Source organism: Vombatus ursinus, unplaced genomic scaffold (genome assembly GCF_900497805.2).
Source record: "Vombatus ursinus unplaced genomic scaffold, bare-nosed wombat genome assembly UNPS02014460.1, whole genome shotgun sequence".
NCBI classification, from domain to species: Eukaryota; Metazoa; Chordata; class Mammalia; order Diprotodontia; family Vombatidae; genus Vombatus; species Vombatus ursinus.
Window position 1 is genome coordinate 11,863 of NW_020954238.1, and position 19,799 is coordinate 31,661.

Below are 19,799 nucleotides of genomic sequence, written 5' to 3' on the forward strand. Positions count from 1 at the left end.
TTATTTTTATCACCATCACCATTCTCAGCATCTTGCTCATTCCAGCTTTGCCATGTATGAGCTGTAGGGTTTTAAGCCAGTCATTTCATCTCAGACCAAAAAGCTTTATATCTCATTCGATTCTCACAACAACTCTCGGAAGCAGGTGCTTGTATTATCCTTATTTCATAGATGAGGAAACTGAGGCGGAGGTTAAGGGATTTGCTCAGAGTGACACAGCTAGGAAGTGACTGAGGTTGTATTTGAACTTGTCTTCCTGACCCAGTGCCACTTCATGCAGGCAGGCAGGTTTGTGTCTGTGTGTGTGTGGTGGGGTGGTGGGGGGCAGGGCGCCTACTCTGGATCCCAGATGCCCTATCCCAGGCCTTGGCCTACTGGAATGGCCATGACTCCAACACTTATGGGGGCTGGAGGGTGGGTGTTTCAGAGGAGGGCACCAGGCTGTGGCCCCCCAGCTCTTTCTCTGCCTCTGCGTGGTTCTCGACCTTGCTCTACATCTTGCCACACGACCGTCCTAGCTGAAAGCCGCAGGCACGTCCCAGGGTGACTTTGTGTGGGTGGGAGGAAGGGTTCTCGTCATGGTTCTCTAAGGCATCTAGGTCAGGGCAGGAACTGCCCACCCCACCTTCATCCCCATAATCTCCCCATATCCGGCCTCTCTCCCTGCATGTTCAAGCTTTAAAATAAGCCCTACCTGCCCACACAAAGAGTGAGATCATAAGAACTTCACAAAACTCAGTTCCTTAGGCACCGGAGATCCGTATTAAAGTGAGCCTGGCACCTCCAGACACAAGAGCTCCCTCCATAGAGGTTGCTGTCCAGCACATCTAAGGTTCAGCGTCCTCCTTCCCACCTCCCTCCAGCAGAACAGGGGAAATGACCGGAGTGCACGGGGTCCATTCTATCTCTGCAGAGAAAAAGAGGGACTCTGCTAGTCTGCCTCTGTGGCAGAGAGGGGGACTCCCCAAAGCATAGAGTCATCAAAGGGACATGCCCTCCATTGTCTTCTTTTTTTGGTCCATCCAATTTTCCCTTTGGTGAAACAGCTTCTTGGCCCAGAACATTGCAGAGGAAAGTATGAGAGGTATGGGAGGAAATGGATTTCCTCCAGTATCAGGAGTTTGCAAGCCCTCCTCTCACTCCCTTGCATTTTGTCTCCCTCTCCCCATGCATCTTGTCTCTATCTCTGTTACATCCCATGTAGCCTTTTCTTTCTTTCATATTGTTACCCCTAGAGTTCAGACCTTCTGTCACCTCAAGCCTGGAGTTGTATTATAATAGTCTCCTAACTTGCCTCCTAGCCTCCACTGTCTTTCTTCTCCAACAAATCTGTCACAGAATAGTTAAAAGACTATGTTTTTTTATTACAGGGCAGGAGAACTGAACCCAGAGGCAATTCCTATCCTGTCCCAAAATGCCAGAGAGACTCCCACAGTGCAGATTTAACCCACAGAGCATAACCATACTCACAGCCAACCTGGCATGACTGGCAGCCCAGGTGTTGCCAAGCAAGTCTAAAATAATCTTGATGGGAAGCCCATGAGCCAACACTTAGCTGTGGTACAGGAGCAGAGAGATTGGGCTCTTTCATCTCCTGAGAGAGTGTGTGAGAGGTGTTTATTTTAGGGCTCGGAGATGTGGGGAGAGGGGCCACTTGGTGACTGTGTGTGGGACATGAGTGTGGGAAGTCTGCAGCCTAGACCTAGCTGCTTTAGGAAACAATGATATGAAGAAGCCATTCTTCCCCCACCCCACATCACCCTGGGACAGGCACATGATTTTGAGCTCAGGGGGTCCCATGGTAAGATGCCGGGTAGCAGGCAGGAGAAAAGTATGTGTGTAAAACAGAGGTGAGAAACTTGGGTCATTCTTCCTTTAACACCTCATTAACATATCTTGATTACACATTTTGTGTCTTCCTTGACTTCATTAACTGAGCTCGAGATGTACCACATACTTTTTCCTTTATATCTATATATGGACATGTTGTAACGCCTGATAGAATGTAAACTTGAGGACAAGGACTGTTTTACTTCTGTCTTGCCATGCATTTAGTAGATTTTTAAAAATCTTATTTAATATTTTATATTTCCCAATTATATGTAAAAACAATTTTAACATTTCCCCTCCCCATTTTTTCATTTTTTTTTCAATTTTTTTCTACTTCTCTGCCTCTCTCTCCTCCCCCCTCATTGAGAAAGCAAGCAATTTGGCATAGGTTATACATGTGCAGTCATCAAACACATTTCCTTATAAGTCATTCTGTTAAAGAAAACACAGACAAAAAACCTCAAGAAAAATAAAGCATAAGTATCTCTGATCTGCATTTAGCCTCTACCAGTTCTTTTGCTGGGGATGGAGAGCATCTCTCATCATAAGTCCTGTAGAATTGTCTTGGATCATTGTATCACTAAGAATAGCTAAGTTGTTCATAATAGATTATCATATAATATTGCTGTTACTGTGTACAGTGCTCTCCTGGTTCTGCTCATTTCACTTTGCATCAATTCATGTAAGTCTTTCCATATTTTTTTTCTGAGAGTATCCTGCTTGTCATTTCTTAGAGCACAATAGTATTCAATCACAATCATACACAACAACTTGCTCAGCCATTCCCCAATTGATGGACATCCCCTCAATTTCCAATTCTTTGCCACCACTAAAAGAGCCGCTATAAACATATAAATACATATATTGTATATGTATATTGTACATATGAGTCCTTTTCCTTTTTGTTTTTTTTTTTATCTCTTTGAGATACAGACCTAGTAGAGGCATTGCTAGGTCAAAAGGTAAGCATGGTTTTATAGCCCTTTGGACATAATTTCGAATTGCTCTCCAGAATGGTTGAATCAGCATACAACTTCACCAATAATGCATTAGTGTTTTAATTTTCCCACAACCTCTCCAACATTTGTCATTTTCCTTTTCTGTCATATTAGCCAATTTGACAGGTGCGAGGTAGTAGTTCAGAGTTGTTTTAATTGGCATTTCTCTCATCAATAGTGATTTAGAGTATTTTAAAAATATGACTGTAGATAGCTTTGATTACTTTGAAAACTGCCTGTTCATATCTTTTGACCATTTATCAATTGAGGAATGGCTCTTATTTGTATAAATTTGCATTTAACAGATTCCTTATAATCGATTCCCATTTATTATTTGTTAATCCTCCCTTAATTCCAGTGTCTTCCATCTGTTAACTCTCTCCTTTCTATTCTGTCTGCAGCTTGTTTGTACGTGGTTGTTTACATGTTTTCTCCCTATTTGACTGGAAAACTCCTTGAGCATAGGGACTGTCTTATGCCTTTCTTTGTATCCACAGCACTTAGCACAGTTTCTGGAACATGGCAGGTGCTTAATAAATGCTTATTGACCACTTGCCTGTATGACTGATTGGTTGAATTTGTAGGAGGACATAGGCATAATTCTAACAGGGTAAGCAATTAAGGAGGTGATATAGCTTACATTTTTAGCTGGAAAACTGACCTGGATGAGATCACAGGTACATTGGAGTATCAGAATTCTTCTCTGTGCACCTGAGGTTTTCTCTGTCCATCCTCTAGACTATACATTGGGGTCACATCCTAGATGCATCAAACTTGTATAGATTCATCTTAGGGAGAGAAAAAGAGGTGGAGGAGAGAGGGAAGGAGGAAGGGAGGGAAAGAGAGAGAGAGACAGAGATAGAGACAGAGACAGAGAAAGAGACAGAGACAGAGAGAGAGAAACAGAGTCAAAAGGGACAGAGAGAAACAGAGACAGAGAGAAGAGACAGATAGACATAAAGACAGAGACAGAGAGGGACAAAGACACACAGAGAGACAGATAGAGGCAGATAGAGACGGAGACAGGATAGAAAGAGAGAGACAGAGACAAACATAAAGAGACATAGGGACAGACAGAAATTCAGAGAGATAAATACAGAGAGGGACAGAGCAACAGAAACAGAGACTGATAAAGACAGAGGGAGACAAAAGGACACAAATAAAGACACAGAGACATACAGAAATAAAGAGATAAAGATGGACAGGGACAGAGAGACACAGAGCAGAAAGATAGAGATGTAGAGAAAAACAGACAGAAACAGAGACTGACAGAGACAGACAAAATAATTTAAATAGTGTGAACAAGTACTTCCCTTCTAGCCACCATTTTGTCCAATATGTGTTTGTTGTGGGATAAGCATGAGATGGGAGATGTAAACCTTGCACTTCTCAGTCTCAGTTCCCAGGGACCTCTCATAGTGTGACCATCTCATTGTACTGGATGCGAACCCAAAACCTCATCATTATGTCCACAAAGAATCTATTTATTGTGCTTGAATAGATAGAGCTAATAAGGACAACCTTGATTGAATTTCCTAGTATTTGTCCAGCTAGAATTCTCCCAGGGTCCCCCTTGCTCTAGACTTCTTTGTGTACTTTCTTGTTTGTGGAAAATTAGGAAGACAAAACAATTGGATGGTGCTGTGATCACCCTCTAATACCATCCCATTAAAAGGTATTTCAAGGGCATTTATTTTTGGTCCTGATCATCAGCTGTGATTATTGTTGTTTGGTCAGCTAAGTCTTACATTTTTTGGTGCCTTTTTTGATTAGAATTTCTGGCTGCTGCCTGTCTTTTTATTTATAACTTAGAAAAGCACAATAAAAAACAAAACCAATACTCAATTGCTGCTATAGCAACTGTCAGAGATTCAGCCCCTCTCTGATACAGATAGCCTTCTTTTAGAGAGATTCTAACCCCTTTTCAAGTGCAATTGTCTAAAGATACCATACTGCACCTTGTTGATAATTTAAGTGATTTTCAGAGAGCTTTTGTTACTAACTCAATTTTGTTTTACATAGTCAATGAGGAAGCAAATCAATAAGCCTTCGTGAAGTGTTTACTGTGTTCCAGGTCCTATGCCTTATACTGACGCTGCTGCACTCTAAGTTTTTTGAATGCATGGATATTTGCATCTGGGTCTCTACTATTTAGCATGCATAGTACCTGGTACATCCCAACCATATGATAAATTCTTATTGAGGTAATAGAATGGGATGGAATAGAGCCATTAGGGTAAAAATGGAAAAGTAAGGGATTGAAAGTTTCAGCCTGAGGTAAGGGATGGGGTGGAGAGGGAGACTGAAAACTCCAGTGGATTCTGAATGTTCAGTGCACTCAGTAACAAGCAGTAGATAGTCAAAATCTATTGGTTTTTTAAATATCAACCTCAGCTACAGTGCCTCTTCTGTATGTGGCTATAACTAGAGCTCAGGTTTGTTTCTTTTTTTGCAAATGAGGAAAATAATACTTGCCCTAGCTATACCTTGAGGTTTCAGTGAGGGAAGTGGTTTATAAACCTTAAAGAGGTTTTTCTTTACCCTTTGAATCCAAAAAAGGAAGAGAAGAATGAGACGGATCCTCAGCTCTGCTCACTCCTGTTCCAAGTTAAGCTCTTGGGAGATGACTGGGAAACACCTACCCTTAACTGCTTCTGTGTCCTACTTTTGCAGGTCTCTACCGTAAATCGTTCCTTTCAATATGGCCTGGCCTCCAGGAGAGAGCATAACCCTAAAGTTTAGGTGACTGAAATTTGGGAAAGCCTTGCTAATTCCTTATGTCAGCAGGGATTAGCAGACAATGAGGTTGACTTCCCTTCCTGCCTGTGACTTACTAGGATCTTGGGAACTCCAGTTGTATTGACTATTGAATGACACTTCCCTATCTGGCCCCATGGCCTGTGAGGTGTCCCAAGTGGTCCCCTGTTTCCGGAATGTATTCATCTTCACCTCCACCTGGCAGAACTCTGACCTTCCTTTAAAGCAGAGCTCAGATGCGAGTCAAAGCATCATCCTCAGTATGCAATTGGTCCTCTTGGGGACCTTCTGCATGATGACTTTCCAACCTCGTGGCCTCAGGAGGATGTGGAGCTTCTAGCTTCAACTGGAGTCCTCAGCTGAGGTGCTAATTCTACCCCCTAAGAGGAAGAATGGGCTCTGCCATATCACTTTTAACTTTGTTGTTGTTCTGTCATTTATAGTTGGGCCTGACTCTTAGCCACCCCATTTGGGGTTTTCTTGGTGGAGATGCTGGAATGGTTTGCCATTTTCTTGTCCAGCTCATTTTTTCAGATGAGGAAACTGAGTCAAACAGGGTTAACTGACTTGCTCAGGGTTACACAGCTACTAAGTGTCTGAGGTCAGATTTGAGCCCTAGCTTTTTTTTTTTTTCCACAAAGGAAGAGTTCTCTCATATCCATTCATTGGATCAATGGGAAAAAATACCCAGCAATTTTTTTCCCTTTGCAGAGTAATTCAGCAGTGAGAGCCATGACTGTAACTGGCATTTGCTTTCTAAAATAATACCTTCTCTCTAGGAAGCCAGGCTCTTTGAATAACAAAAAAAGTCCCAGGAAATTAGTGCCTTTGGGCTTAAGTTATTAAAAAACAAAACAAAACTAATTTTTGCTTCTCACCAATGGCAGAGTCTTTATCAGTATTTTCTTTACAATTCAGGATTGGAATGCCCTTGTAACTCTAAAATTAAAGGAAAAACTTTTATTTTATTTTTTAAAATTAATAAGCATTTATTTCTTTCCCTCATACTTGCCTTTCTCCAAGTTGAAAAACAAAAATAAACAAAAATCTTCTGACCAATATGCATAGTCAAATAAAATGAATTCCAGCATTGCTTATTTCAAAAGATTATTTTTTTCTCAGTCTCCGTCTTTTTAGTTCATCAGTTTTCTGTCTCACTGTGGGTAGCATGCTCCATTATCAGCTGTCATTGCATTGATCAGTTTGTAAGTCTTTCATGTTGTTTTACATAGCTTGCTTTTTGTATATTTGTTTGTATATTGTCTCCCTCATTACACTGTAAGCTCCCTGAGGGCAGGGACTATCTTTTGCATTTTTTGTATCCTCAGCACTTAGCACAGTGCCAGGCATGTAGCTGGTTCTTAATAAATGTTTATGGATCAATTGATTATCTTTCTATTGGTTTTGAATATATTTATAAATTGTTCTCTTGGATCTGTTCACTTTGATCTGGAGTAGTGCATAGAAGTCTTTCCAAGTTTTTCTAGATTTATCCTTGGCATCATTTCTAACAGTATATAGGATTTTATTTCATTCACATCCTATCATTTACTCATCTTTTCCCCAAATGATAGGCACTCTGGTTTCTAATTCTTTGCTGTTACAAAAAAGACTTGCTATAAAGATTTGTTTCTATATATATTGGTCTTTTTCCTCTTTCTTTGGTCCCTTTGGGGGATAGGCCTAGTAGGGGTATCAATGGGTCAATGTGTAGTGACAAAATCAACACAAACTTCTTCCTGTTCATGTTGATTTTTGCTTTCCTTGAAGGCAAGGACTACTTCATTTGGCCTTATTTTCCACTGAGCACTCTCGTAGTGCCTTGTATGTAGTATGTAATTGATAAGTATTTGTGGAATTGAATTCCTTCAAGTGAGAGGCAGTTTCTTGTGGCGGAAAGCCCTAGATTTGGAGTCCAAGTACCTGGGTTCAAATAATGGCACTGCCCTGTATAACCTCTTCAAGCCAGGTTTCAATTTCCTCCACTGTGAAATGAGGGGTCTGGATTCAATGACCACTAATGTCCTTTTCAGCTTGAAATTTATGATCTTATAACTTCAGGTTTTGAAAAGTTGTCATTGGGATTATACAGACAGTCACAGAACATCAAAATTCTCCCATTTTTGAGAATATATGCATTTTGAAAAATTCATTTTGTATTCCACAAAATTTCTACACTAGAATCTACCCAATCACCTGATGAGATTGTAGTGGGGGAACTTATTGACAAGGGCAAAACCTCAAAACATGCCCAGACATTCTCCATACACTGGCAATCAAACACAGGGGATTTTGAAAGTCTGAGTCATCTAAGATGACACAGACATCATTACTCTGAGGTGAAGAACCCCCACTAAGTGAACTCAGCGCTGGTAGGACTGGAGATTCAGGACGTACCTACTCAGGAGTTTACTTAAGCACATGAAGACTTTTCCCAGCAGAATGGGTGGATGAGAACAATTTGTTCCAACAGCTGTGAAGGCAGCTGATGCAGGTACAGCAGAGCATATGGGGCTTGATCAGACATCAAACATGCCAAGGTCATCCACTGCATCTCGAGCCGATCATCACCATCTTGACTTTTGTTCTGTCACTGGACTTCGATGACTCTGGAAGAGAGAGTGAGGCTGACAACTTTGTGCAACTCTGCCTTGCTTAAACCCAATTCATGTGCTAGTCAAGACATCACCCTGTGATGTCATTGGTCTTCTTCCAAAATGAAGGACAAACAATTTAGGAGTTTGTACTGTACAAAGTCTGTTTCACTCTTTGATCCACACCCTCTTCTTTAGCTCTTTTGATTTTTTTTCTTCTTGGCGGGCAATAACCTCTGTGAGCTGCCCAGTGCATCAGTGAACATGCAGTACCTCCAGATACCAAGATGAGATCCAAATGGACACATGACTGAGATAGCAAAGGTCATCTCCTACATAGATTAGAAGAGAAAGAAGATACTTCCTTTGTGATGTATGGTTAGGGAGAGTCATTACCAGAAAAGGGAGAAAATGTGTCATAGGGAGAAAGTGCAGAAGATCAAATGGGTCATTTTTATTACATAAAATTAAACACTTCTATAGAAACAAAACTAAGGCAGCTAAAATTAAAAGGGAAACAGTAAACTGGGGAAATGTTTTCAGCAAGTTTCTCTGATCAAGTTCTCACTTTCAAGATATATAATGAACTGGTTAAAATTTATGAGGATAAGAACCATTCCTCAATGATAAATGAACTGATTCTATACTGATTCTATACATTCTATACTGACCTATTTGGAATGGAATCTTGAACATGCAATTTTTGAAGGAAGTAATTCAATTTATCAACAGTCATATTAAACTATGTTCTGAATCACTTATAATTATTTTATTATGTTTTATTTTATTTTTCAATCAGCAAAAAATTGCCTTCTCTGCCCTTTCTACTCTATTCCCTCCCCCCAACCGAGAAGAAATAAAAATGAAACTGCTATTACAAACATGCATAGTCAAATATAAGGGGCAAAGTACTTGAGAGAAGAGGACAGTGTAGAGTTGAACTGGTTCATCAAGGGGTCAAGATGAGGAGGGAGACAGACAATAACCAGGGGAGGGGCAATGGCTTGGGAGAGAACTGAGGAGCCAAGGACTACAGGTCATAATGTGGACAAAGAGCAGGGTTTGGGGTTAGAAGGCAGGAGAAGTGTAATGACAACGGATTATGCTCAGAGAAAGTAATTTCAGAGCTCATGAACATACATGAGCATGCCGCCCCCCCCAACAGAGCAGAAAGTTTTATATTAAACAACGACTGGCTGAAAAAGTACTGATGCAACATTTTTTTCCTTGTAAGCTTTATTTCTGCAGGTTGGCGGAGAATAGCCAAATCTGAACCCTGGTGGGAGATTTACCAGTGTTTCCACATGAAATCCTACCTAACTGGCCTTTCACAGGACATCAACAAAGATAATGGAACTTGATCAAGCTTGAACAGCTAGAACATGGTAGTGCCTGGATTAAAACCTAGGACGTCCCAACACTAGGGTTAGAATCTTCTAGCCCTCTCTACTAAAACAAATGGTCTTAAAAGGAATGTGAGCATGCTCCTGAGGTGGGAAAGGAGACTGAGAGAGGGAGGTAAGACCAAGGGAGGATGTGCCCCGCTATGGGGGGGGGAGTCAGGAATGACTGGAGGTCATGGGACGGAGCTATTTCCTATATCACTAATTTCATATGGGAAATGGTGGGGCCCGTTTTCAGGGGAGGTGACAGCATATCTGTCCACCACATCCTGGGCCCAGCCCCCAGCTATGGTTGACCCTTCCTTCCATGTAGCTGAGATCAATCAACAGAGGAAATGGTAAGCCATACCTGTCACACTCACTTTTTTCCTTTACTTTGGTGAGTGTGAGGGGCCAAGGTTAGAGCTAGTGTGGGGAGGAGCTTATAGATGGTCTGCAAGTGTGAGTTCTGAGGGTAAGAGGAGGCTATTGAGTATTGCTGGCAGCATGGCCAGATAGCACAGAATCTAGGCTTCTTTTAATGGGCAGTTGGTAGTGGGTGATGGTCTGGGACCTGTCTCTCTTGAAGGCCTCTCTCACAAGGCTATGTCTGGGTCAGAGCATCAGGGAGAGAAAGGTCAGTCCTTCCCCACCCTCCCCTCTGCCCTTCTTCCTCATGGTTCTGCACTGAGCCCCCCTTTCAGGATAGCTGTGGAGCAGTGTGGAAGAGGAATCTTTGCTAAGCTGGGATAGGCTGCTCTGGGAGGGGCCCAGACAGGAAGAGAGCAGGTGGGGGGTGGGGGAGGAGCTGCCCACTGATGCAGGTTGAAATGGCTTTCTGTAGAACCTCACTCAGCACTGTGCTCTGTGTTCCCATGGCAGGGAGAGAGCAGGTAATCACGTGTAAACCTTTTGTACCAGGGGCTCCAGAAAAACACTCGTTTCCTCTACCTCTTCAAGGACAAGAAATTCAGAGATGAGGTGGCTGTTTCCTGGCTGGATAATGAATTCATCCTCAGGAACGTGGGAGCTGTTGACATGGAGTTAGAGCTGCCATTGTGGCCAATGGACCAGGTACCCAGGCAGGGCTCAGGGAAGCCTACAACTCATGTAACAAGAAGAATAAAAGTCACAAGAAGAAGTCATGCTTCTCTGCTGCTTTCTGGGTGACAGGGTGCATTCCTCAAGACCTTCCTGAGAGGCAGCTGGGGGTGAAGGGAAGAAGGGGGCACTGGAGGAGGAAGGCGACAGAGCCCCAAAGCCCTCACTGGGAGCTTCCTTAGCCCATCTTCACAGTAACAATGGCTTATGTAGCACTTTGTATATGGTTCTTGGAGGCTTGCAAAGTGCTTCACAAATATTATCTCGTTTTACTCTCACCTGGGAGGTGGATGCTATTATTATCCCCATTTTACAGATGAAGAAAACTGAGACAGGGAATGATTCTGTGACTTGTCCAGTGTCACATGGCTAGTAAACAGCCAAAGTTAGATTTTAATTCAAGTCTTTCTGACTCCAGGCATTTGTTAAGTGCTTAGTACACGGTGCAGTGAGAAGAAAGAAGATGTGACTCTGCGTGCCAGGCCTCGCCTCTCTTCTCATACCCGTGATCCAGTGGCTGCTCATCTCCCCTAGCAGGCTGTCATCACTTCCCGTTAATCTCCACTCTCTCTCATCTACCTGATCCTGTTTCCTTTAACCACGTCCAATTCTATTCCATCTTTACAAAAACCTTCACTTGAAATATCTCCTTCCTTGCACACGTAAATGCCTATAAAACGCGATCACTGGGGCAGCTAGGTGGCACAGTGGATAGAGCACCGGCCCTGGATTCAGGAGGAGCTGAGTTCAAATCTGACCTCAGACACATAACACTTACTAGCTGTGTGACCCTGGGCAAGTCACTTAACCCCATTGCCTAACCGAAAAAAACAAAAAACAAAAAACAAAACAAAACAAAACAAAAAGTGATCATTGCCTCCACTTCCTCACCTTTCACATACTTCTCAAGCCCATGTAACTTGGCTTCTTGCCCATATCTCAACTGAAAGCACTATCTCCAAATTTACCAGCGATCTATAATTACCAAGTCAAATACCCGCCCCCCCAACGTCTCATTGTTCCTGGTCTCTCTGCAGCGTTTGATACCATTAGCACCATTTCCTCTGGGATACGCTTTCTTCTTCTCTAGGTTGCTGTGGCAATGTTTTCTTGGTTCTGTTCCCACCTGGACATCGTCTCTTTTTGTTTAATATTTTATTTTTTTCCCTATTACATGTAAAACACAATTTTAACATTCTTTTTTTTCTTCCAATTCTGAGTTCCAAATTCTTTCTCCTCTGGTCCGTTCGTTGAGAAGGCAAACAATTTGACATAGGTTATGCACGTGTAGTCATACAAAACACATTTCCATGTAAGTCATTCTGTTAAAGAAAACACAGACAAAAATCCCCAAGAAAAATAAAGCATAGAAAAAGTATCTTTGATCTGCATTCAGCCTCTACCAGTTCTTTCTCTGGAGATGGACGGCACTCCTCATCATAAGTCCTACAGAATTGTCTTGCATCATTGTATTGCTGAGAATAACTAAGTTATTCACAGTAGATCATCATACAATATTGCTGTTACTGTGTACAATGTTCTCCCGGCTCTGCTCATTCCACTTTACATTAGTTCATGTAAGTTTCCATGTTTTTCTGAGAGCATCCTGCTCATCATTTCCGAAAGCCCAATAGTATTACATCACAATCATATACAACAATTTGTTCAGCATTCCCCAATTGATGGACATTGCCTCAATTTCCAATTCCAATTTGTCACCACAAAGAGAGCTGCTATAAATATTTTTGTTCACATAGGTCCTTTTCCTTTCTGCTTTTTATCTCTTTGGGCACTACTACAGACCTAGTAGTGGTATTGATTGGTCAAAGGGCATGCATGGTTTTACAGCTGGGCACTCTCTCTTACACACTCCCTCTTGGCGACCACATCAATACCCAAGGGTTCAGTTACTATCTCAACCCAGACTGAGATCATTATCATCCAGCCCCAACATCTCTTTTGAGCTACAGTCTCACATCACCAACTGACTCGACCATTTTAAGCTGAATGTCCTAGAGAAATCTCAAATTCAATATGGCCAAACCAGAAATCACCACCTTCTCTCAAACCCAAACTCTTCCTTATTTCCCTATTTCATTTCAGGGTACCACCATCCTTCTACTCACCCACATCCACAACCTTGGAATTTAATCCTTCATATTGGAAAAGAGAAAAAGGAGCCATGGAGAGAAGACTCCCTCCCAGACCACAGAGAAAGCAAACGGCAGAGACAGGTCTAGGCCTCAATACTCATTATTCTGGGCCATGCTCATAACTAGGGTCTTACTGTAGGCTGTGAACTGCTCGGTTCCCATTGACACAACTTTTGGGGAGAGATCAGGCCAGATGAGTCCTCAGATAGTCACCCGACTTTGACTCCTCACACTCAGGAGTGAAGGAGGTGAGGGGAGTCCCTTTCAGACGATGGTCTATATTCTGCATATATTTAAACTAGAAAAGTATTAGAGATCAGGTCTAATCCTTTTATTTTACATATGGCCAAGCTATTTTTACATATGGCATCTAGGCGGCTCAGTTGAGAGAGTGCTGGCCCCGGAGTCAGGAAGACTCATCTTTGTGAGTTCAATGCTGGCTTCAGACACTTACTAGTTGTGTGACCCTGGGCAAGTCACTTAACTCTATTTGCCTCAGGTTCTTCATCTGTAAAATGAGCTGGAGAAGGAAATGACACACTGCAGTATCTTTGCCAAGAAAAGGCCAAAATGGGGGTCATGAAGAGCCAGCTGAAACTGACTGAACACATATGCAAAATTTGAGGAAAGAAAGGGAGCTTGGTCAAGATGACTCAGACAGTCAGAAGCAGAGTTGGGATCTGAACCCCGGTGTTCTGGCTCCTAGGACAGTGTCTTCTCTCTCCTAGGCTCTCTCCCAAAGCCCAGCTTCTTCTCTCAGAAAGCCCCATCCTATCTCCAGGAGGCAATGTGACCCCTGCAAGCAGCCCGACAGCAGTGATTGAACTCCCCAGATGTGGACATAGTCTGCTCCAGAAGGGGCATTCAGAGCCCTTACAGCACAAGTGGGTCCTGGGGTGATTTCCTTCTATTTGTGACAGCCCAGAATACTGCATGTGCTTTGATTCCCTGCCCCCCCCCAAAGTGAGTCAGAAGCCAGCTCTGTCCTGGAGATCTTGACATACGGTGAGAAAGGGAATCTGCTGGTAGGGTAGAGGGCCGTACAACAGCCCCCGGAGCTGGAAGGAGAGACTTTGGCAGGGTGCTGCTTGGGGACCTGGTTCTTGAGGAGCCCAGTCTGGCTCTAGGGACTGATCAGGAGGAGAATGGGGATATGTGGAAATGCCAACTCAGTGAATGTCTCATGACCTGGAGTCCTTCTGTGGCAAGAACAGAGAGCCATACTTCCTGCTCATAGGGATACCACAGAAAGAGAGGAGTTGTTTTTTTCCACATGCCTCCTCTAGGGTACGGCCTATGAGGGGCAATGCCAAAATGGCACAGAAGGGACAAAGGCAGAAACTGAGAGAATGGTTTGGATCATCCTTCTCTAGAGTTGTCTGAACCTTCATTCTAGAGCAGGGACCATGGGGAATAGTAACCTTTGGTTTTTGCTTTGTCTTATATGTGCTCTCCCCAACTTATCCCTTTGGGCCTGGCCTGGAAGATTTGTGGATCCAGGTCAGAATGTGCTATTTCTGTGTCAGGGCCCATCATAGACCACAAGGTTTGCTCTGTACAAGGAAAGAGAGGAGAAGCTTGAGCCCACCCACGATGGAGCTGAGTTCCTCTTAACCAAAGTGAACTCCAGCCACACGGGGAATTGCAACTGCCCCCATCACTCTGGTGAATAGCCTGTCTGGGCACAGTCCAGTGACTCTCTGGTACTCATAGTAAAAGGTGAGGGGTGGGGGGAAACCTGAGCATGCTCCTGGAAGGTGGCATTCCACACTGCTCAGTCGAGGGAATGAATTCCAAGGAATGAGCTCTAACCCGGGTAATCTACAAGATCAGAGACAGTGGAAACATTTCCCATTCATGCTATATTCTCTGGAAATGGGAACTGTGAGTAGAGAATGTATGTGAAGGCTCACTCTCAGAGGGAGGTGGTGTGGTAAAGTGGAAAGGGTGCTGGATTTAAAGCAGAAAAGCCTAGGTTTAAATGCTGATTTTGCTACTTCTTCCCAGTATGATCCTGGGCAGGTTACTGGACCTCAGTTTCCTCATCTCTAAAATGGGAGGATTGGCCTCTCAGGTCCCTTCTAGCTATATGATCCTAAGGAAGATCCCTCATTCCTCCCTAGTGAGCCACTCTTCCCCATTATCTTTTCTGGATTAAGATGACTCTTCTTTGGAAGTAGGTAAGACTAAGAAGGAAGAGTTCTGCTCCCCAGAGCCACAGAACCTCACCTTCCTGGATCAAGGCCATTAGACACTCCAGAACGCTGGAGGACAGATGTGACGGCTGGGAGAGTGGGACCATAAGGAGTGGAGGGGCAAGAGGAAGGTCTTTTCAGGGCAATGGAGCCCAAAGACTGATCGTGACCATTCCTTTTCTCAGTATCTAGGGCCACCCTCTTCACAACCCCTGGCTGAATATCATATTCCTTCTCCTCCTTTATTCTCTTCACTCCTCTTCACAGGATGGGAAAGCCCATGAAAATTGAGCAAACAAACAATGGGCTGAGATATGGGGCTTCAGTTTCCTCATCTGCAAATGACAGACTAGAATTAGAGGATGTCTAAAGTCCCTTCCAACTTTAAATTCTATGCTCCAGATTGGTTTGACTTCCCACTGTCACTTCCATTAGGGATCTTGTATGAAGAGAGTACCAAGGAGGTAGGGAGACTCAGCTCACCTTCCTAGATTCCTTCGATCTGCTCCCACTCCCCACCCCATAGTCAATATAACTCTGAAACATACACTGGCTGGAAATTATGGCTTCAAGACGACAGTGAGTGTGTCTTCCAGAGTGACCTGGTCACGCCAGTCCTATTTTCCTCTCATGACTTCCTGTGCTTCTCATGCCTGTCTCACTATTTGGAACCCCACAAGCAGAGACCAAATATAAGGGGTCAACAGAGAAAGGGACCAGAAGATCCTAGATGTGGTTTGTAAGAATTCAACTTTGCTGATCCTACAAGTACACGTACTCTCGGAACTGTGGTCTCTGTTGGGGAAAATCCATTTAAACCTAGAAGCAGAAACACAGAATCATGTTTACCATATGGAGTGGTGATCTTCTAATAATCTGCAATTCAGGATGTGACCTCATGAAGGAAAATCATGTTTTAAAATTCCTTTAGTCAGAGAGGATATGCAATGATGAGTGGAACACATTAAGATTCCAATTCCAGATTGGTGGAGGGAGGTGGGAAGGATGCCTGGAATGCACTCTCTTTTCATCTCCATCTTTTAGATTCTCCATCTTCCTGTAAGGTTCATTTCCTTGATGCTTTCAACTTTTAGGGTCCACTTCAACTCATATCCCCAGAACACTTAGGCTCATCTCTCCTTTGCCTCCTTCAGATCATATTCCCTCATCAGAGAGTAAGGGCCTTACCCATGTGGGAATTGAGAGAATTATGAGAAGCGAGTGAACCACACTGACTTCATTTTGTGACTCAATTCTGGAGTGACCTTAGTTCCCTTTGTATTCAATTGTGGGTCTAGGCCAGTTTCTGTTTTGTGGTAAAATTTTATTCAATTACGGGAATTGTGAGAAAATGTGTTGCATTGTTTGGACTTGTATTGAATTCCTTGTATGGCTGGGAAGCTGGACCACCTCTACATGTTGCTCAGATACCATTAACTAAGGACCTAGGTTATACTGACCAGAAACTCAGTCAGATCCAAAGACTGATAAAAGAAGTTTTCTTTTTCACAATTATATATCTCAAGCAACTCATATGTCTTATCTGAAAACTGGCCCCATACTGGTCAATCAGTTACATTTGTTTCTTTGATTCTTTACAGACACTTGGGGGAGGAAGTGGGACACCTCCTTTCCCGATTTCAGAGATTTGCACCTGCTCACTCTTCCCCTCCCAACTTGGAAAATCCCTAATCTTTCATCGAATTAGAAATCAGATTACCTAATATCGTATCCTGGTTTATATCTTGTTAATTATTTTCTTTTAATGCACAAAAAATCTGTCCTACCTCCCCCTTTTTGTGTTTGTTTGAAAGCCTTTATTGCAAGACAAGGGTCAGGCTGAGCCCTCACTGTTTACCATTGCTGTTCATGGGGAGACCAGCAGCTGGGTTGAGGCCAGGAAGAACTCGAGCTTGGGCCGGGAGAAGAGCTGAGCTACATGGGCAGCCCATGAAGGGAAGGTGTCCAATCAACGGGGTGCCAGTGTCGGGTGAATCAACAGCAGGTCCAGCAGGTTGTAATCCACAAAAGAGGTCTTGTGGTTCCCCCCCCCCCCCATAAAGGCCTAGCCTCCCTGGTTCTGCTTCAGCAGGGTCTCAAAAGGCTTCAGCTGGATGTGGAGGTTCTTCACATACTTGTCTTACCCTTCTCATAATTCTGGTAGATGAGGGAAAGGTACTTGAGCTGGAGGTCCTCCACCCCACCATTAGCCACGTCCAAGAGAGTGGCTTCTTGAGTGACCTTCCCATAGATCTCAAGGTGGCATTGCAAGGCCAAGTCTCCACGTGTGAATTTGAGGAGCTGGCCACAGAGACAGCTGGCCTTGAGGTCCTCCTTCATCCATATGTCTTTGGTCATTATGTCCTCTTTCCGCATACGGTCTTGGTCAGCCAGGAGCATCCAGATAACCTTGCATCGCCTTGGGACAGGGAAGTAGGTGATGGTGCAGGAAGTCATCTCTGGAGGTAGTGGCACACAGGAATGAGCACGAGCAGGAAGCCACTGTCTCCCTTCTAACTGGAGTCCAGTGCCATGCTGAAGAGGCCTGGCCCTGATTTGTTATGCGATTGACATGCAGTGCTTAACGGACAGATGTGCCCAGAAACTTGGACCCTTGTTTCCTCAGTTATTTCATCTTTCACCCATCACGTATGTTAATGACAAAAATCATGAGGAAATAACAGAAAGAAAAGTTTCATTCTTAGTAAATACAAAATGAATCCTCTCTTATGGTCTGTTGTGTACAAGGCAATGGCTTTGGTTTTTCTTTTCTCATTTTGTATTTAAATGTAAAATAAAAAAAATTTGCTACAAAAATGCAAAATGCATAAAGCATCTGGGAGTCAATTTGTTATGACACAGTCAAGTCTTACAGAGGGCATTCCAGAGTCCTAGTGCAGTTTTAAGCTTTAATAGGTATCCTTCCCAACTTCTTCCACCAACCTGGAATTGCAATGCTAATGTGTTCCATTCACCAGTGCATATCCTCTCTGCCTAAAAGGCTTTTTGAATAAGATGTTCCTTCACAGGGTGACATCCTGAATTGCAGATTGTTAGAAGATTATCACTCCATATGGTAAACATAATGCTGTTTTTCTGCATAGAAATAGATTTTCCCCAATAGGGAGAACGCTTCCAAAAATATTATAAAAATATGTACACAAAACATTCTAAAATATATACATACTTATACACAGATATATACACACATAATTATAAGAATTAATTTTGCATATAATGATCACATGTATAACCATTCTAAAATATTTTAAAATAAAATGTTAAATAATAATAAGGTTATTCATTGATCAGGGTTGGAATACTCCAATAGAATAAAAATGATGATAACATATTAATTTACTACTGTATCAATTAAATTACCAGGGGTATAAATTAGAAAGTCCTACAAAATATATTTAATATATCATTTGGTTTCCACACAAAAGGTTTTGAATATTATGGAAGATGACTTTAAAGCAGTAAGAAATAAAGAGGGATAGCATTTTCCTATCTAATATTCTCCTACAAAGCAGAATTTATCAAAAGTATTTGGTGATGGTTAGAAGTTGGAAAAATAGGTCAGTGAAACAAACCCAACTAGGGACAGAACCATTTGAACTCCAAAATCCAGTCTTCAATAAATCTAAGATTATTTACTTACTTCCACACACAAGTTCCTTAGGGCAGAGTCACTTAATTGATAGAATTGTTGGGAGCATTGGAAAGCAGTTTAGTAAAAATTTGGTTTGATCAACATTTTATACCACATACCACAATGAACTCAAAATTGATACATGGCCTGAATATTAGAGGTGACATTATTTTAAAAAATAGTAGAGAATCATATCAGTTACCTTCTATAGCTGCAGGGGGAGAGTTTTTAACTAAAAAAGGAGAGGGGTAATCATGAAAGATAAAATAAAACATTTTAATGGCAAGAAATTGTAACTCTTTTGACTTAACCTCAGTGCAACTTGAATATGTAGAAGGGCTATTAAACGGGAAAAATAAGTCTGTGCATCAGATATTTCTGCAAAGTGTCTGATTTCCAAAATATGAAGGTAACTAACACATACACATGTGATCAAATTACATTCATCAATACATTCAACTAATAAGTGCCAAAAGGATATGAACATATAGTTATCAAAAGAAGAATTGCAAACTCTAAACAACCATAGGAAATGCTGCAAATCACTAATAATAAGAGATTTGAAAATGAAAACAACTCCATTTTCCCCTCACACCCAGGAAATCGGGAAAAATGAAAAAGCATGGAAATTCTGGTGTTCTGCGCAAAGACAAATATATAGTACTTTGTTCATGGAGTTGCACACATCCAAACAGCCTGGAAAGCAATTTGGAGTTTTGCTAATGAAGTGACTAAAGTGTTTGTACTCTGATCTAGAACTCTCACTGTTAGACATATAGCCCATGGATGACAAAGGCAATATATATATATATATATATATATATATATACACACATACATATATATATATATACACATATATTTCTTTAACATGTGCACTTTTATTTGAACTGGTCTTAAGTCAGTTTACAGGTAAAGCTCCTCCCCTCCCCCAAGTACTGCCACCAATCTCATAAAACTCACAGGGAGATTGTAAAGTCTTCATTCACATCAATATTGGGGGCAGGGAAGGACTTTAGGGGGCCATTCATTTTGACTGACAATTAAAAAAAACAAGTATTAAGGCAGAAGATACAAAACATAATTTACATGTAAAGCAATACTAGTACCTTTCTCCCTCTCCCCTCCCCATCTGGA

General features: G+C 42.2%; 1 pseudogene; it reads right to left on the minus strand.

Moving 5' to 3' along the window:
• Positions 1–16,857: 16,857 nt before the first annotated feature.
• Positions 16,858–17,467, minus strand: LOC114042453 (annotated as a pseudogene).
• Positions 17,468–19,799: the final 2,332 nt, after the last annotated feature.